At 44.4% G+C, this 15,720-nt stretch overlaps 1 protein-coding gene across 2 annotated transcripts in view; it reads right to left on the bottom strand.

Annotated features, from left to right (window-relative positions):
- Positions 1 to 6,979: 6,979 nt before the first annotated feature.
- LOC127454423 (potassium voltage-gated channel subfamily A member 1-like) overlaps positions 6,980 to 15,720 on the bottom strand; it is a 49,882-nt gene continuing 41,141 nt past the window's right edge. For both annotated transcript variants that reach the window (XM_051721620.1, XM_051721627.1), the window contains one exon: positions 6,980 to 12,786. The gene's annotated coding sequence lies outside the window, so the exon portion shown is untranslated. The remainder of the gene's footprint in view (positions 12,787 to 15,720) is intronic.

Raw genomic sequence — 15,720 nt, forward strand, 5'->3', positions numbered from 1 at the left:
TGGGAATTGGCGTGTGGAATTTGCATGCCACTCCCCCGGACATATGGGTATAAAAGGAGCTGGCTTGCAACCACTCATTCAGGTTTTGTGCTGAGGAGCCAAGACAAGGTCCCGGCGATTTCAGCGGGTAGTTCAGTGTTGTGGCAGGAGGGACACAACGTCTTGTTCCCTCCATCAGGACGTTCCCTATCTGTCACTCACTCGACGTTGTGTCGATGTAGTGACACTAGGGGTTCCTATACAAAACGCCACAACTAGCTGAACTGTCACGTAACCTCCCCCAACACTCTTTCGAGCATCGTACAGTCCCCTGCACCTCGGGGACAAGTTGACTGCCCAAATAATGGGGACCGGCTGCCCCAGCCACGGCCTCTTCTCTTTCTTCTCCCCAAAGGGAAAAATCGTTCAGCTGGGGGCCATATAGTGTCCACGTCGGGGGGGGGGGGTTGACACCGCGGAGACCACACCCTGCCCGAGGGGGAGGAAATTGTGTGTAAATACGTCACATGGTCTTACCGAGTCTTGTCAGCAGTGTCATGTGGAGAAGTCCCCGTGGTAGGTCCTACCTAGGGGGGGAGGAGCTCTACAAACACGGCGACTGGGGGCAGAGGGGCCTCTGCCCAAGGAAGACACGGGTTCACCAATGGGGGAACCGTCTCATGGAAGATACATCACATGATGTTACATATGGGCAACCAGCGCATGTGGAGCACTTACCCCAGTACAGGGCCAGGTTAGCACATGTACTGGGCCAGCAACGAGTTTTTCGCCTGCCACAGGGCTAAGGAGGAAGGACATCCAGGGTCCACGACTTCGTGAACACGACTGGGGTTAAAAAGCATACGTCTTAGCCTCCGAGAGGGGAAAAGCGCTATACGCAAGCGGTACACCCAGCCAGCTGTCCAGCAACTTACCTGCTCGTACCTGAAAGGACGAGACTGGCTCAACCCAGAGATTGTAGAACCTCGAAAAGATATTGGGTGTTGCCCAGCCCGCTGCTCTGCAGATGTCTGCTAAAGAGGTGCCATTGGTCAGAGCCCAGGAGGCCGCCACACTCCTAGTAGTGTGTGCTCGTAGCCCAAGGGAGGCAGCACATCCTGGCCGTGATATGCCAAAGCGATGGCGTCAATGACCCAGTGGGCGATCCTCTGTTTGGAGACAGTGCTCCAAAGCAGACAAAGAGCTGCTCAGGGCGTCTAAAGCTCTGCATGCGATCCAAATAGATGCGCAAAGCACGCACTGGACACAGCAACGTCAAGGCTGAGTCTGCCTCCTCCTGGCTTGCAGGTTCACCACCTGATCCTGAAACGGGGTCGTGGGAAACTTAGGCACATAGCCCGGTCGGGGTCTCAGTATCATGTGAGAGTATCCCGGACTGAACTCCAGGCACGTGTCACCGACAGAGAACGCCTGCAGGTCCCCTACCCTCTTGATGGAAGTGAGTGCAGTCAGGAGGGCAGTCTTCAAAGAAAGTGCCTTTAGCTCAACTGACTCCAGGGGCTCAAATGGAGTTCCCCGTAGGCCCCAAAGGACCACGGAGAGGTCCCACGAGGGGACGAGATGCGGTCTGGGGGGATTCAGCTTCCTCGCGCCTCTAAGGAACCTGATGATCAGGTTGTGCTTCCCTAAATACTTACCGTCAACTGCATCATGGTGCGCCGCTATAGCGGCCACGTACACCTTCAAGGTGGAGAGGAACAGCCGCCCCTCCAGCCTCTCCTGCAGAAAGGAAAGCACTGACCCGACTGCGCATCTCTGGGGGTCTTTGCGTCAGGAAGAACACCACTTAGCGAACAGACGCCACTTCAAGGCATACAGGCGCCTCATAGAGGAAGCCCTAGCCTGAGTGTTTGTGTCTAAGCTATGGGCGAGGGGGACCAAGGGAACAATTGCGTCGGACGTACCAGCAGGTGGGGCCTCGCAGCGGGGCGGGGGGCCCCAAACTCGTGGCCGTGCTGAGTCTGGGGACATCGAAGCACTTACCTGGCTCCGTACACCCACCATAGGACCAGTCCGGAATGGGGGAGGAGGGAAATCGTCCTCGCGGCCTGTCGCAACCGTCCTGGCGTGGGTGCAATTGTGCCACAGCTGGGCACACGGGGGTGGGGGGCCTGCCCCTGGAGCGCCATTCCTACCATAAAGATGCGGTGCTCGGTGGTCATGATAACGATGGCTGTGGACACCGAATGTGTGACCCAGGAAGTGAGGAAACTGCTCTTTTCTTGAAAATGTGGGTACCGCAGCCCTTTGGGCATGTGGCAAAATCATAAGAAAAGGAAAACAAGGATTCTCCTCCCGGCCCTCCACCGGGGGATGGAGTGGTCTGTTTACCAGCTCCAGGTCTGTAGCGGGTCTCCGTCTCCCTGGGTTGCCCATCTCAGGGGCGCTTAGAAGCCTTCCTCGGGTTCTTAGCAGTGGTCCGTGAGACGGGTGGCATCTACTTCCTGCGGCTGGCTCCACACTGGTGTTGCTGCCGCAGGGGGACACCCTTGGCGACGAGCAGACGAGGTGCGGGATCTTGATCTGTGCCACGGCAGGACTTGCTGGATAGCCTCTGTCTGCTTCTTAACCGTTGAGAACTGCTGGGAAAAGTCCTCGACGGTGTCGCCGAATAGGCTGTACCTTGTCAGCCTCCATCATCTTGACCAGGTTGAGCCAAAGGTGGCACTTCTGGACCACCAGGGTGGACATTGCCTGCCCAAGAGACTGCGCCATGACATTTGTCTCCCGAAGGGCGAGATGGGTCGCCGAGTGCAGCTCCTGCATCAATCCCAGGTCAGAACTACCCTTGTGCAGTTCTCTCAGCGCCTTGGCTTGGTGCACTTGCAGGAGAACCATGGCATGCAGGGTGGAGGTGGCCTGTCCAGCGGCACCATAAGCCTTAGTCGCCAGTGACGACGTAAGCCTACAGGCCCTGGATGGGAGTCTCGGACGGTTCCGCCAGGTGGCGGCGTTTTGCGGGCACAAGTGCACCGCAACCGCCTTATCCACCTGGGGAATCGCCAAGTACCCCCTTGCAGCCCCACCGTCGAGGGTAGTGAGAGTGGAGGAGTCCATAAATCGGGTCCGGGCAGTGAAAGGTGCCCGCCACAATCTCATGAGCTCATCATGCACCTCCGGGAAAAAAGGAACCAGGGCGGGGAGCGGTGCAGCCTTGAGCGGCGCTCTGAGCCCAGGAACCAATCGTCGAGCCGTGAGGGTTCAGGGGGGAGTGGAGGGTTCCACTACAGCCTGACGCTCACAGCCGCCCGAGCAAGCATGGCCACCAGCTCCGCGTCAGCCTGTGACTGGGTGACCGCATCTGAGGGTGGGAGTCCAGTCGAGTCCTCAGCATCAGACTGGACGAGCCCGCTCTCCGATGCTGCGATCGAGAGCTCATCCACTTCGTGAGCGCCGAATGAGATCGCGAAATTGCCATGAGACGAGCCGGCGGTCTCATCCCAGAACTCGACCGGGGCAAACGAGCGTGCTGGGGAATGGGAGGTCCGTTGGGGGTTTCCCGGCGGAGAAGCTCCCATTGAGGTCTCCAAATCGCCCCCAGTGCTAACCGACATGGCCTCAAACCCGTAGGTAGAAGGACCACGGTGGGGAGCCGCTGGGGTGGCTTTCCCTCTGAGGGAGGAAAGCCGCGACCGCAACGTTGCCATGGTCACGTTCTCGCAGTGAGGACATGACCCGTCCATGAACTCCGTCTCCGCGTGGGCAGCGCCCAAGCTCGTGGCCTTCGGAAGCGGAGAGATAATGACCGCAACCAGGAATTAAACACAAACGGAAAGGCATCTTTAAAAAGACTCTCTCCGTGAGTGCCATTCTTTTAGAAGGGAAATATACTCTTTTAGAGGAAGAATATACTCTTTTAGGCTGCTGAAGCGCCCAGGGGCATTCTCTGCACTCCACCGGTGCAAGAGGGGGAGAAGCCGCTGTAATGCGCCGTAAATCCAAAAGCTTTATAGAGGTGAATGGATCAGCAGAGTAATTCAGCTCGCTGAACACAACCGCTCAGCTCCGAAGAGAAAATCTGAATGAGTGGTTGCAAGCCAGCTCCTTTTATACCCGTATGTCCGGGGGAGTGGCATGCAAATTCCACTCGCCAACTCCCATTGGCCATTTCTCAAAAATCAGAGGTGTTTGGGGCTCCCAAGGGCGACTCCAAGTGTCACTACACCAACACAACGTCAAGTGAGTGACAGATAGGGAACTATTGTCAAAGCTTTTTGTCTGTTCCCCCCTTTAATTAATTTTACATGTAAACACAAAAGGAGAGTCTGAGTCACCATTCACTTTCATTATATATTTTTTCCATACAATGAATGTGAATGGTGGCTGTGGCAGTCACCTAACTTATGCTTTTGTTTTCTGTTGAAGAACTAAAGTCATATGGGTTTGGAGCAACATTAGGATGAATTTTTATTTATTTTGGGGTAAATTATTCCTTTAACCAGATGCTATTGAAGTCTGTTTTGTGTTCTGTGTATTCAGTGTTTGAAACAAAGGCTGTAGAATGTAAAGTGGCAGTAGAGGAAAAAATCCAAGAAGAATTCAAGGAATCCATCAAAACTTGACACAAACTACTCCTGGAGTTCGCTAGCTCGCTAGTTCAAATCCCAGGGCGTGCTGAGTGACTCCAGCCAGGTCTCCTAAGCAACCAAATTGGCCCGGTTGCTAGGGAGGGTAGAGTCACATGGGGTAAACTCCTCGTGGTCACTATAATGTGGTTCGTTCTCGGTGGGGTGCGTGGTGAGTTGAGCGTGGTTGCCGCGGTGGATGGCGTGAAGCCTCCACATGCGCTATGTTTCCGTGGCAACACGCTCAACAAGCTATGTGATAAGATGTGCGGGTTGATGGTCTCAGATGCGGAGGCAACTGGGATTCATCCTCCGCCACCCGGACTGAGGCGAATCACTACGTGACCACGAGGATTAAAAGCACATTGGGAATTGGGCATTCCGAATTGGGAGAAAAAAGAAAATAAATAAATAAATAAAAAACTTGACACAAACTAATAAAGTATGTCCTGCATAGCAAGTTATTTGTATTTTTTCATAAGGCAATCATTCCAACATTTCCAATTAAAAGAACATGATGATATGATATCATTTAATAGTTGCATGATTGTTTGTGATGAGCATGTTATTTATTATGAAGACGAATTTCAGCCATAGGTTATAAATTATATGGTAAAACACAATTGATCTTTTCCTCAATCGCTGTCTAAAAGGGAAAATAATTAGCCCAGTCTTCCTCAGCCCAGGAATGGCAATAATTTTTGAGCAAATACAAATTTTGATTATCACTTGATTGCTTTAATTGGGTGTGAATCAAACACCGACTAGAAAGGCTTGGGGAAAAGAGCTGGCAATTAGGCTACAGACTCATGATGAGGAAGAGGGCACAATTGTCGGAAACTGTCAGAGCGTAAAATGGTGTAGAATTTCTAGGGACAGTAACAGGCCAGGCATTATGTTTCCTGCTAGCCGCTTATTGCCACGTTCTGTGGTAGTGTGAAGGCTATAGAATGCCCACCATGTGCATGGCTTTTGTTCAGTGTCAGGTCTAATGTTACACCTATGAGTGATGTGGCCTTTTCCTGGAAGACAGCCACAAACTCAGCTAGCAAGATTCACTCTCCCCTTCCATTACATGCATTCTTATCCAAATATAATATGCTTCTGCACACCGCATCTGAAATATTACCATTCGTTTGTTTGTATTCAGAGATCTTGCATAAGGATGATGCGTATTGTATTGTGCTACTTATCAGAAAGCCAGTCAACACAAATGAGCGTATGCACCCTGACTGTTCCAGGCAATGGTAACAAACATGCATGGACACAGCTAATGTGAATGTGACAGCTGACATTCCATGTTGGAAATGTTATGTAAGTGTGCTGATGCAGACACAGCGAGTGTTTATGCATTTGCACGTGTGGGTATGCATGTTGCCTTGAGTTGAGTGGTGTGGAAGTGAAGACAGGAAGCTCGCAGATTGTTCCGGATCCTCTGGCAAGTTCACCCCATTTTACAGACAGCCATGATGGGTGCCCGTCTATAAATATCAGCACCCTTGTACTTATTAACACCCTGTGGCTGTCCACAGAGTCCACAGACACTGACCTTCAAGGCACAATGCAAACTCACAAAGACAAATCTGTCTCTTCCCATATCAGTTTCTGCAGTTTACAGTAAATAAAGTAGCCCACAGAGAAAAGGGTGATCTATAATTAAAGTAGTATGGTCACCTGTGCCCTACTACTGTACTTGTTGACTCTTGTCCTCTAGCCACTGGTGCCTCCTTCCCTGAAGTCAAACAATGGCTGAAGATAAGACTGGGACTAATTAACACCTAGTTTATTTTGGTGCACTGGTGTGGACAAGTGAATTAGTGTAACGAAGAAGGACTGCATCTGCATTCAAGTGTTATCGTGGATGTGAGGGTGTTTACATTAGCGCATGTGAGTGTATGTGTGTGACCCCTGGATAGTGTGCAGGGTAGCGCAGAGCTATTTTGTGTGCAGGGTGTGAGCTCAGGCACATTGTCTTCCTTCAGTGGGAGTTTGGCTACTGTGTCTGGAGCATATCCAAGGGTCTAGTAATTGTTCCATGCAGCATCCATTTTAAATATTTAAAGAGTGCCTTACATGAATGACTGGTGGATCAGGTGTCAAAAACAAGTTCATAGGCCCTTGCTGCAGAAAATGTCCCATAATGCAAAACCCTTTGTCCTTGGACTCAGGCCTCAGACAGGGACTGAACAGACACATGGTGAGGGAGTTGTTAGACACATGCTACATCAACTTTCAGGATTCTCTCACACACACAGATGGAGATGAGAGTCTCAGAAGTGAAGCAGGATGAGAGCTAATATAATAAAGATGTGTCAAGACAGCTCAGTTGAAGGGGAGTTAGCAGACGGGTGATCAGATTACTAAAATGATTCATTGAAGAATACACACACACAGAAGAAACATAAAAATGGACTTCTTTGTTTTTTATTTAATATATTATGTTTTGCTTTTTTAATTTTCAACATTGCACATAAGTTCATTTCCATCACATCTCATATTGCTGCCTACAAAATGATATGCATGTAGAAAAATCCAGAAGATTGATGAATTTACCCCCAAACAAAAAGAAAATGAAAGAAATTATATAGGGTTTCCAATATACAAAAAAAAAATTAAAAAAAAGTAAATAAATAAATAACACAAATACATCTTTAATCAGGATGCAAGTTTAAAGAAAAACAAAGCATCATGCAGAAAGAAAGGGCAAGCACATCCAAAACTCACAACATCGGGTTATTTATTTACTTCTTTCAGGGGGATGATTCTATACACTTTCCTGCAGTCTGGATTGTTCATTGTAAGAATACAGACTCACCAAGAGCTCACCAATCTCCCTCTGCATGTTTGTTAGGAGGCACAACAGATGACCCAACACACACCAACACACCTCTCATCGATGGGACTTCTGAACTGGATATATATATTAGCGGATATATTCGATACTTATTTCTGATTTATCTTTTTATGGATTTGTAGAAAACTTTGTCCTTGCGTGTGATTGTTCCTTTAGCCACCTGTAGCGTACGGCAGTGTATGACTGACGCAATAAGTAATCTGATCTGGTAACTGAAAGAGATCTTTTCCAGTCAGCAATGTTCTCCCGCGGTTTCATTACTATATGGGTAAGTAGCCAAGCGTTACACGGGTAACTCTGTCCATTACGACACTTTACAAAAGTGAAAAATGCCTAATTATGCTTCAAAAGAATTTATCTAAGCTCACTGAAATCCATTAACAATGTGCAGACAACTGCGGTCACATTATAGTCCATGCTATAATTAAAGCCACGACAAAACTGTGTTTATACGTTACATCAAATATCACATTGGTGAACTAAGTTTATTTTTATTTTTTTCAGGTACTCTATGATTGCTATTTTTTAAGATGCATTTCAATGGCTCCTTTTAGTTTTGACTGAATGTCTCTCACACAGTGGCTTTATCTGACTGTTTTCCAATCAGACAGCAGAATTCTTAATAGTAATGTGGTATGTTGTATCGAATAAGTAAGCTTTTAGAGATCTCTAATTTGCATTATGTTCTCCTGTGTACATTAAACAGCAACAGTTAGCAAACTATTTGAACGAGTATACTTAGATGTGAACAAGATAAACATTACATCAAATCATTGAGAGGATGTGCTGATATGGTTCATCTCATTTAGCAGGTAATTCTCCTTTTTCACAGGCTAAAGCTCCCTCTTTCTCCAAACTCAGCTGACCAGTCAGCACTGGAAGAGCATCTCCATGGAAACAAAGTCTCCTCACGTTTGGCTGATAATTCTTGGCTGTTGACTCAGTGTATAAAGAAAGAGAACTGCGCATCACACCGTGGATGTTAAGGAATGCTTGTTCTTCAGTGTAAACCATTCCGATTGCACAGAGCAACGTGTCATATTGACATCATAATATTACTTGTTATATACATATTAAAGCCATATGCAGATCTACAACATGTGACGTGAAGCAATGCTCCATGTTCAGATGCTTCATGGTGCTGATTTGCCTGATGATCTTATGTTCAGTTTATGAAAAGTACTTAGCAAGTGGTCCTCTGCTAAAGAGACCAGTCAACTAACACACACGCTAAAAAGAGAGAGAGAGCTGAGGAGAGAGTCTGCGACTGGCAGGATCGGCTTCCACGATTTTCACAAAAACCATTACGAATCAGAAGAACAAGAGAAAACAGGGCCTGGGACTCAGAAGGCTAACAGTCAAAAAAGTAGATCTGCCTAAAATGACGCGTGACCTTGAGGACACAATAAAATAGACATCTGCTTATGTACATACATCGTGTTTCATGTGCATCTAGTTTTACTAGGTCTAATTCTCTTCAAAAAATAAAGGTCCAAACATAGAACATAGATTTTTAGGGTTCGACTTTGGTTATATATTATTCAAGGCTAGATTTAAAAAAATAGATAGTACACTTCCATAGAACTTTGCATACAGATTACTTGAATGTATATCCATGACAACAGAGCAGCTGGTTCGTTCTATACATTGTTCATGTTTATATTCTATAAGTTCATATAGACCACAAATCTTTTATCCTTTATTAAAATTCTGGCATGTCTATTCAGACTATATTCCAACAGGTAAAGATACAGGAGAAAGATAGAGACAGACAGAGAGAGAAAGAGAAGAAAACAGTGTGCATAAGCCCCGGTCTGCATGCTTGGTTGCATGTCAGATAGGCAGGGAAGGGGAAAAAAAGACAGAGGCAGAGTGTTAGTGAAAGAAAAAGGGAGTACAGTGGGGCAGTCATTTCAGAGAGAGTATCGAATCTTTCAGTTGTGTCTCCTTGTGTTTTTTTCACCACCATTGTCTCACAGAAAGACTATTAGTTAACTGGGAATATGACTTGCAGATCTGTTTATATGTGGCTTTATTGTCATGCTGTCGGTGTGTGGCACTATAATTTGCAGTCTTCTGTTGGGGGGCACCATTTACAGAGAGTTTTGCGGAAGGGGGAATTGAACTGCATTACCAAAATTCCCAGTTCACAACAGCTTAGTACTGTGATACACTTTCGGAGTGCTGCAGTGCTCACTGTTATTCCTATTGCAATTAACTGACTTTTAATCTTTATAAACCAAACTCTGTAGAGGTTGGCCAAATCTGGGCATCGCCGATATTTAATGTGGATACACCAGGCGCACACAACTGCAGAGAGCAGCAGACCCATTTCGTCATCTGAGCATCGGGCATCAGTCCAGTACTGCACCGAATTACATGAACATCAACCAGCTGTCCAGCGAGTCTGATGGTACCCATAATTCACCCCCCTCTGCTCTGTCATTAATCTGCACCTTGAAGACCAACAAAAAAGCAAACATATACTGTAGGTCCATTTTACATGACTATTACTAATGTTTAACTCCTCTGGGTGTTACAAAACTTTCAGGATTTTGATGACAAGGATACAGCTAACGATTCTTAATTATTCAGCCTGATCTCATGAAAATTACGTGCCCGTGTCTACGTACACTATATTGCCAAAAGTATTCGCTCATCTGCCTTTAGACGCGTATGAATTTAAGTGACATCCCATTCTTAATCCATAGGGTTTAATATGACGTCGGCCCACCCTTTGCAGCTATAACAGCTTCAACTCTTCTGGGAAGGCTTTCCACAAGGTTTAGGAGTGTGTTTATGGGAATTTTTGACCATTCTTCCAGAAGCGCATTTGTGAGGTCAGACACTGATGTTGGACGAGAAGGCCTGGCTCGCAGTCTTCGCTCTAATTCATCCCAAAGGTGCTCTATCAGGTTGAGGTCAGGACTCTGTGCAGGCCAGTCAAGTTCTTCCACACCAAACTCGCTCATCCATGTCTTTATGGACCTTGCTTTGTGCACTGGTGCGCAGTCATGTTGGAACAGGAAGGGGCCATCCCCAAACTGTTCCCACTAAGTTGGGAGCATGGAATTGTCCAAAATCTCTTGGTATGCTGAAGCATTCAGAGTTCCTTTCACTGGAACTAAGGGGCCAAGCCCAGCTCCTGAAAAACAACCCCACACCATAATCCCCCCTCCACCAAACTTCACAGTTGGCACAATGCAGTCAGACAAGTACCGTTCTCCTGGCAACCGCCAAACCCAGACTCGTCCATCAGATTGCCAGATGGAGAAGCGTGATTCATCACTCCAGAGAACGCGTCTCCACTGCTCTAGAGTCCACTGGCGGCGTGCTTTACACCACTGCATCCGACGCTTTGCATTGCACTTGGTGATGTATGGCTTGGATGCAGCTGCTCGGCCATGGAAACCCATTCCATGAGGCTCTCTACACACTGTTCTTGAGCTAATCTGAAGGCCACATGAACTTTGGAGGTCTGTAGCGATTGACTCTGCAGAAAGTTGGCGACCTCTGCGAGCTATGCGCCTCAGCATCTGCTGACCCCGCTCTGTCATTTTACGTGGCCTACCACTTTGTGGCTGAGTTGCTGTCATTCCCAATCGCTTCCACTTTGTTATAATACCACTGACAGTTGACTGTGGAATATTTAGTAGCGAGGAAATTTCACGACTGGACTTGTTGCACAGGTGGCATCCTATCACAGCACCACGCTGGAATTCACTGAGCTCCTGAGAGCGGCCCATTCTTTCACAAATGTTTGTAGAAGCAGTCTGCATGCCTAGGTGCTTCATTTTATACACCTGTGGCCATGGAAGTGATTGGAACATCTGAATTCAATTATTTGGATGGGTGAGCGAATACTTTTGGCAATATAGTGTATTTGCAAAATGACATTAATGTGATAAAAACAAATGTGATACGAAAAAAGCAATTCCTGAAGCAACCATGGCGCGTTTCTCAAAATTGCACCGGTGGTTTCTACAATCTATTAGGCATACGATGCTTTTGGAAAACAGTGCCCAGTTAATTTTTTATGGCGCTGCTATGATACTTTTGTCTCATGTGTCGACTCCCATGCTTTTCTGGACTTGCACCCAGAAGAGCGAATGCAACACTCTATCAGTTGAGATACCGTGCAACTTGAGTGTGTTTGAAAAGACTTGTAAATGTAGTTGTTTATTTAATGCAAAAGTTAAAATGTATCACCTTACAAATCTTTGATCTATAGACCTTATTCATAGAAGCGCATATTTGATTTCTGACGTGAATGAAAACGAGGCTGTGAGGGAAAGACCTACAGTCTCTTCAATGCATTGCGTAAAGTTGTATGCAGCTCCTAAATCACTAATTTTCCAACTTTAGAGTTTTTCATCTACCAAAATTTCTTAGAATTAAGTTTTTTTTCTTTTCAATGTTTTGTCAGTGGAACGATCCAAAACACTAAACAACACTATAACCCATTAAAGAGTCTATCCCTCACAGCCTCGTTGTCATTCCCGTAAAAATTAAAGATGGCGCTACTGTGAATAAGGTCATTGTTATAGCGCTTGTAGTGTTCATTTCATCAGGAAATTGGTTGTACTGGTGAAACTGGAATAGGTACAATAAGCAACATAAAAATAAATTTGCAAAAATGTAGGAATAGTAACGTGATTGTATGAGACCAGGTTTTGAATAGTATAGATTTGAGGTCTTGCAAAAAAAATGAGTTTGGCGATGAGGGGGATGTGATTTTGACCCTGCATTCGTACTGTAAATGTGTGACCACAGAAGGGCGTCCAAACTGACATCATTAAACACTGCAGCTGAATTTCTCAGTTCCAGCTGGCAGTCTTTTGGTTTAGGAAATAAAAAAGGACAAAACTAAATGGAAGAGGCTGCCACAGACAGACAGTAGACTTTCCCTTTACTTATATTTAACACCTTTCACCAGGCCTACCGAACAAAAACAAGTGGCAATTTTACACCCAAACAAATATTTCTCTATTATAAGAAAATATTCACATCTGTTTCTTGCAAGACACTGATTCACTCGTAAAGAGGAAAATTAAAACATGTCAAGCTTTTTTTAAGAGGTCTCCTGCTGCAGGTTCCTCTACATAGAGATGTAGTGTACTGTGTCTTTAAGGCATTTATTAGGGCGGGTCTAAAACAGTTATTGACACCTGGCTTGACGATGGACTTCCTGTCTTACGGCTCGTTGAAGAGGCTGCAGTGTCCATTTTCATCTGATGTCCAGCCGTAACTTCAATGACACCTGTGGCAACAGGTCCGTCCCATCCACTGACTGTCAGTTGTGGCTATTCCTCTTTGTAGGAGTCCAAAGGCTGATGGGAAAGTCTCTCATAGACAAGACTCACAACACTGCAAGCAAACAGAGAAGGAAACAACAGTTTTAGATTACTGACATAAAAACACTTTTTATGATATAAATTGTCTGTCATCAGATTTTATTTGGTTTCTAATTCAACAACTCTACGCCCACCATCTCTCCACCCCCAAGAATCATCCGCCTGGCATGGTATCAAATTAAAGTAAGCTATGTAATTACAGAGTAACTATCGGGTAGTTGACTTTACATTTACAATGAGGTGCAGTGCCAAGTGGCACACATGGTTGCAGAAGCTTCCTCTGTCTTGCACATGAAACCAGATGGTTTTCAACTATCAAGAACAATAAGATACAGCTAATAACAGTTGGTTTTTGCTCATATCATGCAATAGATTTTCCCTTAAACACATAAGCAAACTTGTATATTAACACATTTAAACAGTACAAGAAAAACACCTTCTGGAATGAGAGCACAGTAGCCAGCTTTTTTTTTTTTTGTTGACAAAAACAATTGTTAAACCTTGTTTGGTTCCACTTTATATTAGGTGTCTTTAACTACTATGTACTAACATTCAAATACATCCAATTCAATGTACTTATCGTGTAACTACACACTGTTCTGCAAAATTCTCACAAGATTCACATTTGCTGCTACTGAGGTTGAGGTATGGGTAGGGTTAAGGTTGGGGGTTTAGGATAAGGGATGTGGTAGTGTTAGGTTTAGTATTAGGGGTAAGGTTAACACAGATGTACTTAAATGCAGCTACTTTAAATGTTAGTACAATGCAACAACACATATGTACATAATAAGTACATTGTATCAAATGCTTAAGTACATAGTAATTAAAGACACCTAATATAAAGTGGGTCCCATTGGTTTTAAGCCAACTGAGTATGAGTAGAGCTTGAGCAGTAAGAAATTGCAGTGCACCTTTAACTGAAGGGATCCAGTAGAACATCTTCAATCACCTTTAAAACAGCCTTATTTCAAAGCTTATGTCACTGCAAGAATGGCCACAATCAGCAACAGTTAGATTTCAGTGCATACTATAATGCCTGTTATGTCAGAAGACACAAGAGAAAGGGTCATTGTCATGCTGCTGGTGGCCATGCCATGTACCAATTTGCCAAACATTTTGGAGTAAGCTGCTGTACTATGAACATTCAAAATGACTACAGAGAAGATTTGTGCAGGCCAGCAGACAAGAATAGCGGCAGAAGCCTCTGCCTGCCAACGGCCTGCATCTTTGTCAGGAAGAAACAGGAAAACATCCCACAAATTATGTTTCTCATTGGCATTAAGCAGTCACACAAGACACTGAAGAACTCTAAAATTACTATTAATAATGTTCACAGTCACTAATGTTAATCTGTTTCAATTATTCTATTTTTTTATTCCTGCAAATATTTAAAATTCGTTTAGACAAATGTTGTCTTTCATTTTTCCATCTTTATATAAACAGTGAAGACTTTTGTTAAATACAGCTGAAATGAAGCAGCTAAAATGATGTAAATTGTCTTTGATCGATTTATTTAGTTAATCAAAATCTTAAGAAAAGTAAAGTGTTCTCATTTTCATAACATAAATTCTATGTAAGCAGAGGGAATGAGAAAATCAACAGAAGGAATGAGAAAATCGACAAATATTTGTTGTCAGATGACTCCCTGGGTGCGTCCCAAACCTCACACTTCTGCACTATTCTACGGCATTTTGTAGTGTAAGTAGTGCGAGTGGTATGTTTACTCTGAAAATGCAGCAAAAAGAAGTGTACTTTAAGTACCCGGATGATGCACTTTTTTAACCGTCAAAACAGAGTGTGGAATGTTCGACACTTAATGCACACAGCGCACACGGCTTGCCGTACATAGCGGAAGGGGCTGCGCTGCTGGTCTGACAAAACAGTTGTAAATAATGAAGAATGTAGCAGCTGGCGAAGCTTCAGTGGAGACAGCACCTTACAAATGTGAGCTGAATGCTTTACCATCACCTCAAGCTGTGTGAATATGTGCGTTGTTTAAGATACAAGTTGAACTGAGGTTGGCTAAGATGCTAAAGCTAGCGGCAATACATCACGTGCATTTGAACCGTCACTTCTGTCAGATGTTAAATGGCAATGCTTCTGTGTTGTAAAAACTTGTTAAATGTTCCATTTGGGACGATACTACACTTTGAAAATTCATACACTACATGGCTGAGTGCATAGTATATTTTGTAAGTTCATAATGTATGGTGTGTCGTTTGGGACAAGGTCTACCCTTGAAAAAAATGTAATTAAAATAATTTCTGGTTGTATTCAAGTCAAAAATATTATTTAACATCACTAATCAGATAGATCAGGTAAAAGAAATAGCTTCTTAAAGTAGTATAATACTTGCCATTTTTTACAGTGTAATGTGATAGTCAGCTCACATTTTACGACCCGGTATTCACAAGCTATTGCAATTAAGTTAAAAAGAAGTGACTTTTTACACAAATTATTTTGATAATAAAATATTTCAATAACCTTAATGGATTTTAAGACACAAAAAAAATAAAAAAATAATAATAATTCAGAAGCCACAAAAATTAGATTGGTAATAACATTTAGCATGAGGCTTTGCTTAGTACCTTCCCTTACATTTCAGTTGTTGCTTGAAAGAGCTATTTCTACCTGATTGAAACTATAAAAACTAATTTTGTCAGTGTAAACTAATGTAGTCAGGTTTAAATAACCTAAAACAAGAAATTGTTGCATTAACTTTACTGAGTTACTTTGAACTAAAATACAATTTCCAATACAGCTCAATAGAGCTAGGTATAGATGCATTCGACGCATGCGCACTACGACTTTCATACTCCACCAGACCTGTAGAGGGCAGTGCAGAGTCGTGTCATCTATAGGAGCTCTGCTCTGAAGTAAACACAAAGAAAAATGTTGCGATGGAAGGCATACTGGGATAGCAACTTCGCATTTTAACCTTAGGAGA

Source organism: Myxocyprinus asiaticus, chromosome 2 (genome assembly GCF_019703515.2).
Source record: "Myxocyprinus asiaticus isolate MX2 ecotype Aquarium Trade chromosome 2, UBuf_Myxa_2, whole genome shotgun sequence".
Taxonomy (NCBI): Eukaryota; Metazoa; Chordata; class Actinopteri; order Cypriniformes; family Catostomidae; genus Myxocyprinus; species Myxocyprinus asiaticus.